The sequence below is a fragment of the Lacerta agilis genome, chromosome 10 (genome assembly GCF_009819535.1).
Source record: "Lacerta agilis isolate rLacAgi1 chromosome 10, rLacAgi1.pri, whole genome shotgun sequence".
NCBI classification, from domain to species: Eukaryota; Metazoa; Chordata; class Lepidosauria; order Squamata; family Lacertidae; genus Lacerta; species Lacerta agilis.
The window spans coordinates 11,619,723-11,635,732 of record NC_046321.1 but is presented as its reverse complement, the minus strand read 5'-3'; positions in this window follow the sequence as shown (position 1 = coordinate 11,635,732).

Sequence of the window (16,010 nt, the reverse complement as noted above, 5' to 3'; positions counted from 1 at the left end):
TGGTAGACAGCTGCCCTGGACACAGAACTGACCTGCGCCTCCATGGACAGCTGTGAGTCCAAAATGACTCCCAGGCTGCGCACCTGGTCCTTCAGAGGCACAGTTAGCCCATTCAGGACCAGGGAGTCCTCCACACCTGCCTGCCCCCTGTCCCCCCAAAACAGGATTCAACCTCAATCTGTTAGCCACCACCCGTCCTCCAACTGCCTCCAGACACTCACACAGGACCTTCACTGCCTTCACCAGTTCCGATTTAAAAGAGAGGTAGAGCTGGGTATGAAATTGTCTAATTCTCTTCCGAAGCCATCCAAGTTGGTGCCGATCATGGCCACCACATGTAATAAACCCACACTCACACACCAACATCATACCCTCAAACATATCCAGGCCCAAAACCGGGACAAACATTTTCCAGGCCGTGCTCCCGGGTGAGTCATGTGACCCGTGTGAGATTGCGGCCCCAGAAAAAGCACTTTTCCGGGGAGGGGGGGGGGGTTGATCGTGGCGTGAGGTTGCAGCACCCAAAATGGCCTCTGTGCTCTTGTGTGAAAAAATCGGGATGTCCCGGTTTTCCCAGGAGAGGTGAGGGGTATGCAACATCACCATCAGTTGTTGGGACAAAGATTCTTTCATGAAGAAGGGGAGTAAGGAAAATCCATTGGGAACAGTAGAACAGACTTTATTTCTGATTGATTTTACTTTGAAATCTGATTGGCTACACTGATTGGCAGTGACTCACCTGGATTTTAGGAAGGGGACATTTCTGCTGCTACCTGAATATGTCACAGGGCTAAACCTGGGGCTTACTGAGCCATAGCCCTCCCCCACAACTGATTTTATTCTTACAGTTACCACCCATTTGTGCTGTATTTGGCAAATAATCTTGCTACTGGTTAATCTACAACTTTACTGGTGGGCAGGTGGGTAGAAACCAATTACTGTACCTAGAGCAGAACTATTTAATGAGTGTAATTTCTACTTGCTTTGACAAGTTGCAGTTGGGGGGGGGGGTTCTCCCCCCCCCAAGAGAAAAAAAATGAACAATGAACTAAAAATTAGAAATAATGTACTTTTAGTAAACTATATCTCAGAGGAGCCGTGTGTGTTCCTTCATGTACAGGCGGAATTAGTCTTAACCTGCCAAGCAGTAGGGGGGGGGGAATTACAACACCTTTCAAAGATGTAAATTGACAATTAACAAAACAATAGAATCCTCCAGCCTTCCTTCACAGAGGTGCAAATTGATAATCAGGCCTGAATGAAAAAGCGGTAGGTCCTGGCTAGATTTGAGTTTGAGATGAAGATTCCCAAAGAAAGGAATGAAGGAAACGGGAAAAGGCAGTGGGCAGGGGAGGGGGAGAAATCTGAGAAGGACAATGGGGGGGGGGTGAATAAAACCCACCATCTTAAAGCTAGCAGCTGATCCACTTTCCATGGGCTTCTTCTGTATGTGAAAGGCAAGCTCTTTGCAACCATCCTTGGATGGTTCATAGGGCTGTAGCACTGTCTCGTGGATTGATTGCATTGCTATATCCCTCATTTCCTCCAAGGAATGCAAGGATGTGTTCATAGTTCTCCTTCTCCCCATTTTGGTAGGTTAAGCTAGGAGAGTGTGCCCCAGGTCACCAAGTGCGCTTCATGGCTGGGTGAGGATTTCAATTCAGGTCTCTGTGTCCACCACTCTAACCATGGCACTATGCTGGCAGAGGTGTGTCAGGGTTGGCATAGCTTGGTGCGAACAGGCCCACTATCTCAAGCTTCCTTGCGCCTTCTGTTCATGAAAGGAGGGGGAGGGGTGCATCTTGAGAAAGCAACAGGAAAGGTGAGCTCTCCTATAAATGCAGAGATCATCTTTTTTTCAACGGGGAATCAGACTCTTAGTTCCTTGCAGGAAAAGATGCTCCATGCATCACCCATGGGAGAACCCATTGTCGCTGCCTTTACAGCAGTCTTCCCCTTTTAGTAACTTAGGAAGCTGCCTTCTACAGAGTCAGACCATTGGTCCATCCAGCTCAGTAGTGTCTACACCTACTGGAAGAAGCTCTCCAGGGTTTCAGGTGGCGGTCTCTTCTAGCCTTACTTGATGATGCCAAGGATTGAGCAAAGCAGATGCTCTACCCCCAAGCTACAGTCCTTTCCTCCCAAGGTAAGGGAGAGTTGGCTAGGGGGGAGCAGAGGAGGCAACCACACAAGTGTTTGAACGGAACAATTGAAAAGCACTGGGTGCGTTTGAGATGGGGAGCAGGACAGTTTGACAGGGACAAGGTGTTGGCACTAACATATCAGTCCCTATGTACAGGGGCAGGTTGTTCATTGCCATAGGTGCCAACTCCTAGGGGCCGCAATAAAATATTTAAGGGGGCCGTCCCCCCAAAGTTGATGGGCGTTGCCATACAAATGTTGAGTGTCTGCCACTTCTTGTGATTGATTATGCGGGGCAGGGCTTACCTGCCCCCTGTCATGGGCCAGAGTCAGTGTCACCTGCTGAACAGAAGCCTGAAGTCAGAGAAGGTGGAGTGGAAAGAAGGCACTCTTCCTAGAGCTCAACAACAACAACAACAACAATTTATTTATACCCCGCCCAGCTGGCTGGGTTTCCCCAGCCACTCTGGGCTGCTCTCAACCGAATATTAAAAACATGATACAGCATTAAACATTAAAAACTTCCCTAAACAGGGCTGCCTTCAGATGTCTTTTAAAATAAGATAGTTGCTTATTGCCTTGACATCTGTTGGGAGGGTGTTCCACAGGGCAGGCGCCACCACCGAGAAGGCCCTCTGCCTGGTTCCCTGTAACCCCACTTCTCGCAGTGAGGGAACCGCCAGAAGGCCCTCAGTGCTGGACCTCAGCGTCCAGGTAGAATGATGGTGGTGGAGACGCTCCTTCAGGTACACTGGGCCGAGGCCGTTTAGGGCTTTAAAGGTCAGCACCAACATTTTGAATTATGCTCAGAAATGTACTGGGAGCCAATGCAGGTCTCTTAGAACCGGTGTTATATGGTCTCGGCGGCAACTTCCAGTCACCAGTCTAGCTGCCGCATTCTGGATTAATTGGATCTCAGTTGCAGTCAGGTGCTGGAAACAATGTCTGTGATTCCTGGCTCCACCTTGCTGCTCTCTGCTCTCCATTTGGACCCTTAGTTCTGTGATCATCTGGATTCTATGACCTCTGGACTGCTTGACTTCTCAGGAAAGTGTTCCTCGGGGACCCCTAGCCCCTTGCTTGCTCAGCAACAGGACTCAGAGAGGGCTACAATACCACCACCACAATATTTTATTCAAATTGGAGTCCTGTTTGTTGTTAATTTGTTCTCCCTTTTTTATTTATATTCTGACTTTCTCCCAGTACAGGACCCAAACGGGTGGGCGTGCTATGGGCAAAATGTGCTAGAGGCATTCCACTATTGCACTAACACATTTTTTTAAAAGTCTGACGGGGTTCACCTGAACCCCCTTTTCACACCATACCTGGATTCAGCGATAACCTCCAATGTGTCTGGGGTGGCCCTGACAAGATAAACCCAGTATACAAGATGTCATTTGCAGCTTCGTATCTGACACCTTGGAGTTTGCCGATTATGTATTTTCTTGGCCAGGTTACCTACCTTTCTCATGCTCCTTCTTGTTTGCTGCTCTGCTCATTTCCCTTCATTCATTTACTCCCTGTGGTTTCCAATAAATCTCAGAGCACCTTCCAATCAAATCCTCCCCCCAATCCATCAATAATCATATACCCTCCCCTTGACCTCCCATGGAATATAATATGTAGAATCAGCATTTTTATTTCCCATCCTGGGTGTTTTGATGTATAATGGCTTTAGATATGCCCTGTCGTCAAATGTTGGCTCCTATATCTTGTTTATTGTTAATATCTGGAGAGAGGTTTTAGGGTTCAGCTAATTCTCTCCTTCAGGGTTCCAAGTTAAATATCTATTGGAGAAGGGTCTTTTTATGCCTGGGATATTAAGTCAGCCTTCCAACATTGCTGGGAAACTACCCTTTTCTAGCATGGCCTGCTTATAATCAGAATGGAAGCAATTTGTGTACGCAGAGAAGAAAATACAACTGGAATTTGCAGATCAGTATATTAATCTGTATGATTTTGATAGCGTAAGACTGTCGGGTGAGTCCTACTGGGCCAGACTAGGTCCATCCTCTTCTCAGTTTGCAACTGGGTGCTTCTGGGAAGCCCCCAAGAAGGATATGAATGAAGCTGCATCCTCCCCACTTCCAGCAACTAGTATTCAGGGTTGTAGCACCTCTTATTGACATGGGTGGTGCTGTGGTCTAAACCACAGAGCCTAGGGCTTGCCGATCAGAAGATTGGCGGTTCGAATCCCCACGACGGGGTGAGCTCCTGTTGCTCGGTCCCTGCTCCTGCCAACCTAGCAGTTCGAAAGCGCGTCAAAACTGCAAGTAGATAAATAGGTAACGCTCTGGCGGGAAGGTAAATGGCGTTTCCATGCGCTGCTCTGGTTCTCCGGAAGTGGCTTAGTCATGCTGGCCACATGACCCAGAAGCTGTACGCCAGCTCCCTCGGCCAGTAAAGTGAGATGAACGTCGCAACCCCAGAGTCGTCCGCGACTGGACCTAATGGTCAGGGGTCCCTTTACTTTTACTACCTCTTATACTGCTCAGTTATACCTATGTTTTATAGAATTGTAGAATTGGAAGTGACCCTGAGAATCATCTAGTCCAACCTCCTGCATTGCAGGAATATACAGCTGTCCCTTAAGGGGATCAGACCTGCAATGTTGGTGATGATGATGATAATAATGATGAGGATAATAATAATAACTCTGGGCGGCTTTCAACAGAGCATTAAAAACAGAATAAAACTTCAAACATTAAAAATTTCCCTAAACAGGGCTGCCTTCAGGTGTCTTCCAAAAGCCAGATAGTTGTTTATTTCTTCAACCCCTGATGGGAGGGCGTTCCACAGGGCGGGCGCCACTACCGAGAAGGCCCTCTGCCAGGTTTCCTGTAGCTTCATGTCTCGCAGTGAGGAAACCACCAGAAGGCCCTTGGAGCTGGACCTCAGTGTCCAGGCTGAACGATGGGGATGGAGACGCACCTTCAGGTATACTGGGCCAAGGCCGTTTAGGGCTTTAAAGGTCAGCACCGTGCTTTAAACAACTAACCTATCAACTCCATGATTTCTCTTGTTTTCCTGTAGCTTTAGAAAACAAATTCTTATGCAAATTTTTGTTGCTTTGTAACAAATTATATTTTATGTAAACCACTTAGAAGTGTATTTTGATATCAGGGGGCATGTAAAATGTGGGTGATCTCCAATTAAGATAGCATCTGAGTAGACCCATGGAAATAAATGGAGTTATGTAAACCTCTTTATTCCAGTGGACCTTCACTGAGTATGACCAACACTAGATATCACCCTTAATTGTATCACCCTTAAAACATTGTTTACCTTTTGGCGCTGTTACAAAGGCTGTTTTGTGGACTGCATGCGACTATATTGGAATTTCTAAAAGTGTTACATCGTATCACAAGTGATTGGTTGGATTGCTTATACAGTGGTACCTCGGTTTAAGAACAGCCCTGTTTACGAACTATTTGGTATATGAACTCCGCAAAACCGGACGTAGTGTTCCGGTTTGCGAACTTTACCTCAGTCTATGAACGGAAGCCAAATGGTGGAAGGGCACTGGCGGCGGAAGGCCTCATTAGGAAAGTGTGCCTCGGTTTAAAAACAGCTTTGGTTTAAGAACGGACTTCTGGAATGGATTAAGTTCATAAACTGAGGTACCACTGTACTTGTGTTGGCCATGTAACCAACTGCATGCTGAATCAATGCAATATCCCAGGAGTTCTGTTGCTTGTGGGGTAGTGCATGTGCTTTGCATGGTCAACAGATGCGGGGGACTGAGAATCAAGGGTTATTCACTAGTGCTGAGCCACACGTTGCTCAGATTTTGCATTTGCCAGAAAAGTAGAGAAATTCATGCTCTGAAGCACACAGAAACTTTCTGGTCGTTCTTTCACTCTTCCTTGAGTGAGACTGGAAAGTCAGGAAACACACAATGGTTGTGATGACATCCAGGTGGTTTATAAGCCTGTCAGATCTAGCACTGTATACTTGAAGGAGTGTCTCCATGACTATTGTTCAGACCAGACACTGAGGCCAAGCTCCAAGGGCCTTCTGGAAGTTCCCTCGCTGTGAAAAGTGAGATTACAGTGATGCCCACCCTGTAGAATGCCCTCCCATCAGATGTCAAAGAGATAAAGAACTATGCAAATTTTAGAAGACATCGGAAGGCAGCCCTGTATCGGGAAGTTTTTAATGTTTGATGTTATATTATGTTTTTATATGTGTTGGAAGCCACCCAGCCAGATGGGTGGTGTATTATTATTGTGATTGTGATTGTTATTATTATTTAATAATTCAGACACCACAGATAATAAATGAATGGCATTAGAATGCGGACAATGCTTCATGTACTGTTTACAGGGATCCCTTTAAGTATCAATATTACTCAGCCCTTTTATAATGACTCTCCCCAAATGGATAAAAGGCACGTACAAAGTTTTTAACGAAACTGCTACCGCATTTTGACTCCACACTAGTTGTGAGCGACTTGTGCCTGGCACCGTCACACCAGGGCTCTCGACACGGAGACACTTACTTTAGCAGCATAAAGCACTGATCCTGATTTAATACCTTTGGAATGACTCTGTACATTTAATGGAGTACTTCAGCCTCACGCGGCCGCATAAATAAACTAGATGAGCGTAATAACATAACGGTATACGAGGCAGGGAATGATAAAACATATTTGCTACCTTGCTCTCTCGTTTATAATCCAGACTGCTTGTTTACAGCTTGGGATGTTCAGTAAATCCAATTGTAATCCACAAAGATCCATTGATGCTTTAGCAGACTAAGCCAAAAAAAACTAGTGCTTAACTGTAATGAGAACAAATAGGCCAACATTATGAAAATAGGACATTAAATCCTGATTTGGCTCAATGTTTATTGAGTTACAAACCCAAAACAATATCACTCTATTCTAGTGTGTAATTAGTTAAAATTTCCTTTTTTCCCAACACTGCCAAACATTACAGGGAGCCACTAACTTAAATGCCTTTTGAATAAGTAATACATAAGTAATACATGGAAGCTAGGTTGATCAATGGATATTAGCCATAGCATTTTAAAATGCCTCTGAGTATCAACACAAAATGATTTGACATTCAAAAGTGACACTTAATGCACTCGTGACCTTGGATACTAAAGCTATAGTAAGAACAGAACCCCTATGAACTGGAGCAGTAAGGTAAAGGTAAAGGGACCCCTGACCATCAGGTCCAGTCGTGTCCAACTCTGGGGTTGCAGCGCTCATCTCGCGTTACTGGCCGAGGGAGCCGGCGTACAGCTTCCGGGTCACGTGGCCAGCATGACTAAGCCGCTTCTGGCGAACCAGAGCAGCGCACGGAAACATGGTTTACTTTCCCGCTGGAGTGGTACCTATTTATCTACTTGTACTTTGACATGCTTTTGAACTGCTAGGTTGGCAGGAGCAGGGACTGAGCAACGGGAGCTCACCCTGTTGCGGGGATTCGAACCACCGACCTTCTGATCAGCAAGCCCAAGAAGCTCAGTGGTTTAACCCACAGCGCCACCCGCGTCCCTCTAGAACTGGAGCGGTAGAGCTCTCTAATTCATGGAAACCTGGAGCAAAGAATGGGGATGGTTTCATTGTCTTCCTCTGTTTTTGAGCTTCCCTAGATGTGTCCTTGATTAGATGATCTTTTGGTTTAGCAAATGGCTGAAGTTTTAATTAGTAGGTTTTAGGTGGTTTGGTGGGGGAGAATATGCAACACCACAATTCTGTCCCCCTCTGCCTTTCACTTTCCATTGTTTGTACTTGTTGCAATGCCCCCCTGCGGCACCCTCTCATCTCAGCGCCCCGTGCAGGCGAACCAGTCACACTCCCCAAATCCGCCACGGAGTCCAGCATTCTTTTCTCACTGTGGGCAAACACAAGCACACCCTGAGTGCAACAGCACTGTCCTCACTCTCAGTTCTCAGCAAATGGTAATCAGAGGTTTCTTTCTTCCAACTGCCTTTCCCTGCAAACTTCAAGCAGCCCCTGGCATGGAGAATTTATACTGACTCATAGGCTTCTGCAGGGGCAGATCTACTATGAAACTGATGACATTTGAGCTTCGGGGCCCCTAAACCTGGAGGTGCCCAAGAAGCAAGTTCAGTCCATATTGCTTTTTAAAAAATGAGTTTAGTAGACCCAATTTGAGGAAAACAAGCTTATAGGTATATCTCATCGAGACTACACTCAGTGCTTTGAGCACATTTCATGAAAAAGGAAGAGATTTGTAGATGTATTCAAGGGTTTTCCAAAAAACACATCCAGTATGTTTTTGTTGTTGACGACTTTGTGTTAGATATCTACAGGGACAGCATAGGTAGAGTGGGGTGAATGTATTTTAATCCTTTTGGGGAGGTAACAGATTTCCTACTGTTTATGTGGGGGGAGCTGAGGTCTGGAAATGGTTTGAAAGATGACCAGATTGAAGGTGGAGCCAAAGAAGAAGAGGAGGAGGAGGAGGAGGAGGAGTTTGGATTTGATATCCCGCTTTATCACTACCCGAAGGAGTCTCAAAGCGGCTAACAATCTCCTTTCCCTTCCTCCCCCACAAAAAAAAAACACTCTGTGAGGTGAGTGGGGCTGAGAGACTTCAAAGAAGTGTGACTAGCCCAAGGTCACCTAGCAGCTGCATGTGGAGGAGCGGAGACGCGAACCCGGTTCACCAGATTACGAGTCTACCGCTCTTAACCACTACACCACACTGGCTCTGCTGTTCAAACAGCAACCTTACTGTCCAGTCCAGCCCCTATCTCAGTTACAGGCTGCCCAAAGATTTTGTAGACCTTTCCACTGGGTAAGATGTTCACAAATTAATTGATCTACTCAAACTGAAATGAAATAAGACCTTGTTGCCGGTTGTGAAGGCCCCCCCCCCATACAGTCCAAGCTTCAGGGCCCCGAAAATGTAGGTCTGCCACTGGGATCCTGCTTCAGACACTGTGCCCCAAAATGACAGTAGCAGGAGCTGGTGAAGCCATACAACACTGAGGTTCTAACCCAAACTAGCATCACAGTCCCCCTCACTGTATATGAGTAACTCCTGAAGGGGGCTTGCCTCTCAGTGTAATCTAGCACATGGGTTTCTTATAAGGTTTTTCGGGAAAACAATCTTCTAAAAAAATGGTTTGAATGAAGTCATCAACATGAAAATAAGTCCAACTCGACTCTTGCTGACCTGCACAAAGGCCCCTGAAATCAGCATATAAGCACAACTCTGAGATGAACATCCCTCTGTCCCTGTGAGAAGGATCTGCCAATAAAAAGAAATGGAAAAAAAAACATTGCCACTGATCCTGGAAACATTAGGTGCAGCAAAGTTTAGTAAGAGGAGTTTCAGTCAAACCTGCCCAATGCCTGCTATTATGGGCTACCTTCCAGAAATGGAGTTTGCTTCTATGCCATTTCTGATTGAGGCTGGTGAGCTAATTCAACCCTGGACACTTTCATCAGCTGTTGCTTGGAGGTGTTCTGATTTCCTTATGAAATAGTCTCGTACCAGCTAAGGAGATGGAAATGAGGCATTTAAAAGCTTTCTCAGGAAGAAGAAGAAGAAGCAGAAAAGTGCTTTCCCCATTTCCCGGCTTCGAGCATAACATTTGATATTAATGTTAAGGACTCGGGCAAAAGTCATCAGCAAGGGGGGAAGGCAGAAATGTAGAACTGGTAATTTTCTGAGTCTTCCCCCCCCCCTCCTTGGGATGCTATTTTGAGGCTTTTGCAACAAAGCAGAGTGGGGGTATATTCCTTGCTGATGAAAGCAGAACTTTCCATAATAAGCAACATTGTTGATGCAGGCAAACAGATTTCTTTGGTAAGGTATAGCACAAGCCAAGTATCCGCAGCAAATTTCAAGTGTGGTTTTGCTTCTCTGGAGATCAGCCCTTGACTGCTGAATATGTTGTTGTTGTTCAGTCGTTCAGTCGTGTCCGACTCTTCGTGACCCCATGGACCAGAGCACGCCAGGCACGCCTATCATTCACTGCCTCCCGCAGTTTGGCCAAACTCATGTTAGTAGCTTCGAGAATACTGTCCAACCATCTCATCCTTTGTCGTCCCCTTCTCCTTGTGCCCTCCATCTTTCCCAACATCAGGGTCTTTTCTAGGGAGTCTTCTCTTCTCATGAGGTGGCCAAAGTACTGGAGCCTCAACTTCAGGATCTGTCCTTCTAGTGAGCATTCAGGGCTGATTTCTTTGAGAATGGATAGGTTTGATCTTCTTGCAGTCCATGGGACTCTCAAGAGTCTCCTCCAGCACCATAATTCAAAAGCATCAATTCTTCGGCGATCAGCCTTCTTGATGGTCCAGCTCTCACTTCCGTACATTACTACTGGGAAGACCATAGCTTTAACTATACGGACCTTTGTCGGCAAGGTGATGTCTTTGCTTTTTAAGATGCTGTCTAGGTTTTTCATTGCTTTTCTCCCAAGAAGCAGGCGTCTTCTAATTTCGTGACTGCTGTCACCATCTGCAGTGATCATGGAACCCAAGAAAGTGAAATCTCTCACTGCCTCCATTTCTTCCCCTTCTATTTGCCAGGAGGTGATGGGACCAGTGGCCATGATCTTAGTTTTTTTGATGTTGAGCTTCAGACCATATCTTGTGCTTTCCTCTTTCACCCTCATTAAAAGGTTCTTTAATTCCTCCTCACTTTCTGCCATCAAGGTAGTATCATCAGCATATCTGAGGTTGTGGATATTTTTTCCGGCAATCTTAATTCCGGTTTGGGATTCATCCAGTCCAGCCTTTCGCATGATGAATTCTGCATATAAGTTAAATAAGCAGGGATACAATATACAGCCTTGTCGTACTCCTTTCCCAATTTTGAACCAATCAGTTGTTCCATATCCAGTTCTAACTGTAGCTTCTTGTCCCACATAGAGATTTCTCAGGAGACAAATGAGGTGATCCGGCACTCCCATTCTGCTGAATATATATATATATATATATATATATATATATATATATATATATATACATACATACAGAGAGAGAGAGAATATGTCTATAAGCCTATAGGGCAGTGTTTCCCAAACTTGGATCTCCAGCTGTTATTGGACTACAGTTCCCATCATCCCTGACCACTGGTCTTGCTAGCTATGGATGATGGGATCTGTAGTCCAAAAACAGCTGGAGACCAAAGTTTGGGAAACACTGCTATAGGGGAAGGGCCATAGGTAAGTGTTGAAAAATTAAGAGTAAGAGATTCATGGTGACCCATTGAGCTACAAGAAGATGCAGATCCACCTTCTCCCCATCCCTAGTTTGAATAAAAGCCCACTTGCTCTATTGCAAAGACCGAGACATGTGTTCCTGTTGTCCACATTCATCGGACGCAGTCTCTACTGGGGTCCCTGGGAAAATACCAACTTTGCTTTGTTTGCATTTCACCTCTAATTCAACTGTTTGGTTCTCACCTCGTTTCCCGCACAGTGCAATTCCCTGCACTCTGAAGGAAGTCCTACCGTGTCCCATAAAGCTTGATCCCAAGTAAGCATACATATAAAGCCAACTTTGGACTTTCCATCTCAGTGGGCCTACGTTGCCTGGCAGGGGTTCTGCAGGAATTCAGATTGGGAACATTCCTAGTCCTACTAGGAGATCCCATGTACTGGACCTAGGATGTTCTGCATGCTAAGCAGATGCTCTACAACTGAGCCCCCGCCCTATTTAGAGTGCCGAGTGAATTCCCTTATTTAAGAGCAACACACTTCTGAATATCTGATGGTGGGCCAAGAGGCAGAGAGTGGCAATCTCCACAGGGGAAGGAAGCTGGAGGAAATACGACTCTGAATACCAGTTGCTGGGAACTTCAAGTGAGGAGAGCGCTGCTGCACTCAGGTTCTGCTTGTGGCCTTCCTATAGGTTTCTGGCCGGCCAATGTGAGAACAGGATGCTGGACTAGATGGGACATTGGCTTGATCCATTCGGGCTCTTCTTATGTTAAATGTTTTTGACATGTGAATGATTATTATTAGCAAATGGTGGGGGAGGAAGGGTACCGTTGGATTCAGTTCTGAGAGCTGAAACTTTTTGCAACATGCCATAGTTATCCTGTTGCAGAAGCCATCTGGGGAACAATGTGATTGTCTTGGGAGTCAATCATGCAAATGTGCCAGCATTTGTATTATCAATTATTTGTCAGGGGTTCCCCCCCCCCACTCTGCTTATGTATGGCATATAAGACTACCTAAACACTGTATTTAGACTCTCTATCAATGACAGTTCTGTCAGTCTGCCATAGGATTACTGTTTCAAAAGATAATAGCTCCAGAGGCTGGAATCGGAGAAATAAGGGGGGGGGGACTTTTTTAACTCTTAAGATGGCTTGTAGTTTTGAAGTAAGGAGGGGGGGGGCACCCTGCACATTGAAATCCATTCTGCAATGAAATGCAGAGTGGCTCGGCAACTTCTAAAGACCGACTTCTTTTGAACTCCTACCCACACAGGCAGTGTGGCATTGAAGCTGGAGGTTCAGAGACAAACTATAACAATGCTGATCATTGTGTTCCTAGCCTGCCTTCTGATTTACATTCAGCTATGCCCCCAAACTGCTTCCGTACGAGTTGTCAATGTCAAAAATGAAAAATAAAATAAAAAATAAAACCCCTCCCGCCCCTCTTCCCTTTTCAGATCTTTTGCTTGAAGGCAAAAACCTTGACTGCTTCTATGGGCAAGATAACAAAAGACATGCTTTGGTAAGATCTAATTGCATGCAGGGGAAGATCTGTTTGTCAACCTGCTCTAACACTTTCACCTGTTGCTGCTCTTCATTCCAAAGCAATGCATTTATTAAATCATCATGATTGTCGTAGAAAGTAAAAAAAAACATTGAAAAATAAAATACTGCGTTCAGTTGGGTGTGAACAAGATAATCCGTTGGCCAATGGATTTGCTTTTCTCTTGGTTTAAGTCCCGTCCCTGTGTTGCGGACCACGCAGTCATAATTGCCTTCCTGTTACAGGGAGCCTAACCCTGCTAAATGAAGTCAGATCGGCTGCGGGAACATGCGTGCGGAATGTGACAATCAAACAATTTGACATTATTTCTCTTTAGCGTACCTGTCCATGCCTTTTTCTTTCTTTTTCCTCATTCTGATTGACCTTGGGAGACCTTTGCACTCATTCTTTTTTCTTCTTTCTTTTTTTTGGGGGGGGGAATCAAAGACATATTTAACAAAACACCCTGCTCAATGTGCCGAGAGATGTATTAACCCCCTGGAATGCTTCAGATGCTGCCACAGAAAACAGACAACTCTTTATAGATGAGTAACCCAGAAAGCTGCCTTTCGCTGAGTCAGACCCATTGGTCCATGTAGCACAGTGTTGTCTGCACTGACTGGCAGCAGCTCTCCAGGCTTCCGGAGAGGGGACACTCCTGCGTTTCCTTGGGGGATTGAACTTGGGACCTTCTGCATGCAATGCAGATGCTCTAACCACAGAGCTATAGCCCATATTCATCGCTTTGCCACCCTCACTTTGCCAGTGTGGTGTGAGAGCCAGTGTAGTGTAGTGGTTAAGAGCGGTGGACTCGTACTCTGGTGAACTGGGTTCGCGTCTCCGCTCCTCCACATGCAGCTGCTGGGTGACCTTGGGCTAGTCACACTTCTTTGAAGTCTCTCAGCCCCACTCACCTCACAGAGTGTTTGTTGTGGGGGAGGAAGGGAAAGGAGAATGTTAGCCGCTTTGAGACTCCTTCGGGTAGTGAAAAGCGGGATATCAAATCCAAACTCCTCCTCCTCTTCTTCTTCTTCTTCTTCTTCTTCTTCTTCTTCTTCTTCTTCTTCTTCTTCTTCTTCTGTGAGAGCCAGTGTGGTGTAGTGGTTAAGAGCGGTGGACTCGTACTCTGGTGAACTGGGTTCGCGTCTCTGCTCCTCCACATGCAGCTGCTGGGTGACCTTGGGCTAGTCACACTTCTCTGAAGTCTCTCAGCCCCACTCACCTCACAGAGTGTTTGTTGTGGGGGAGGAAGGGAAAGGAGAATGTTAGCCGCTTTGAGACTCCTTCGGGTAGTGAAAAGCGGGATATCAAATCCAAACTCCTCCTCCTCCTATTCTTCTTCTTCTTCTTCTTCTTCTTCTTCTTCTTCTTCTTCTTCTTCTTCTTCTTCTTCTCACAAGCTTTAATAGAAAGACACGCAGTGGGATGTTGCTTTAGACTCCATGGTTAGCCATTAGTATTTGTTAAGTGCCATCGCTCTGCCGGACAGTTAGCAGAGAAGCAGCCGGTACATCTATGCTCTGAGGACTTACAAACGGTGTTGATTTATTTTTGTTTTCTTCTGCTTTTAGTCACTTGGAACTGGAAAAATTAGAATAGAATTTTAAAACTTAGTGGACTCAGATTCCATTCCCGTTAGGTCTCTATGTCTGTGCCAAATGTTCTCTAGTTTTGATCTTTGGACAACCATAGCAAATGGGGTAGAAAGTGTTCCTGGAAAATGATGATTAGGAGGGTTTTGTCTTTCTGCTCCATCCTGTCCCATTGCTCTGCTGGCTGCTGCAGCTACTGTGGCACTGTGCCGCCACCCCCTTTGTTGCTACAGCCTTCTTTTTCATGGATCAGCCAATCAGGGTTCAAGCAGTGAAGAGAATGATGTCATGACTCCACATAACCAGTCAGGGACCACACAGTGAATGGGAATTTCATCTCAATGCTCTGTAGTGATATCACAGAGAACAAGTGAATGAAGGCAATGTTTTTGCAAAAAGTACCCAAAGCTCTGAAAAAAATGGGCATTTTTCAACAGCATTTAACATTTGCGTGAATGTGTGCATCAGTTTGGCACCGTCATTTTTTTCCTTCTAATTATTCCCCACCCAAAAGCTACAGCCAATAGGGAGATTGTTTCTTTTTTGAAAGGTTTTGATAGCAGAATCTGTGGCTCCTCTGGGTGTCTATATATTTCAATAGAGAGAATATTGGACTAGGAGAGTTGAGAGACTCAGCATTCTTGGTTCTTACGTCTATGACTTTATGGAAGAATGACATAATATATGGAGATTTATTTAAGACAGATCTAATTAGAGCAGGGGGCTGAAGATAATGTGACTTCAGTAGCAATCTCTTCTACTCAAAGATAGGGATATGGGATTAAAACAGTGTCTTGCGAGCGCTTTGCCAATGTTATTTTTCAGATACCCTCCATTAATTGTAGCATTTGGTGAAAGCTGGGAGAGAAGCCCAGCCTTCTGAATTTTGGGAGTGGATTTCTGGACAACTTCCCAAACTGCATCTGGAGTCTGGCACAAAACTATAGGCTTCACTGAGATCCAGAGAGAGAGCTAAGAGCCCTTAACACCTTAATGAAAGAACACATTAATAACAATTAACTAATTTCATAGTGGAAGATGTTTTTTAGGTGGTGTGATCTATAAAAGCTTTTATCATGCAACAGAGGCGCCATCTTCTTACATTGTCCTGATGTCATGTGCGCAACATCATGTGTGTAGTTGTGGGGCAGAGCTCAACACCCTCTGAGCATTGAGGGGGGCCATTCCCCTAAAAAACAACATGGGGGGAGGAACTGCCTTGGCCCCTAAGAACTGGCTCGTATGTCATGCAATGTTATCTATGGTTGTTTAAGCGGCACAGCGTGCATTGTTCATTTAGCTGCAAGAAGCTCAATGACTATCCTTTTGGAATTTGCAATGCTCTCTCCGCACGTGGGTACCTTATTAGGACTTGGCAATTGGGCTCTACATGGCCTAAGACTTTCCAGAAGTGGGTGGGTCCCATGGCAGATTCCAATAAGTCCTCCCAGAAATCTGGGACAGGTCCTGTTCCAGAGGAGTCCTGCTGGATCTAGTGAGGGAGGGAAATAGGGTGAGGGAGAGTCCTGAGGCCCTGGGGTCATTTTTGGCCCTCGGACTTCAGGTTTTCCACCCATC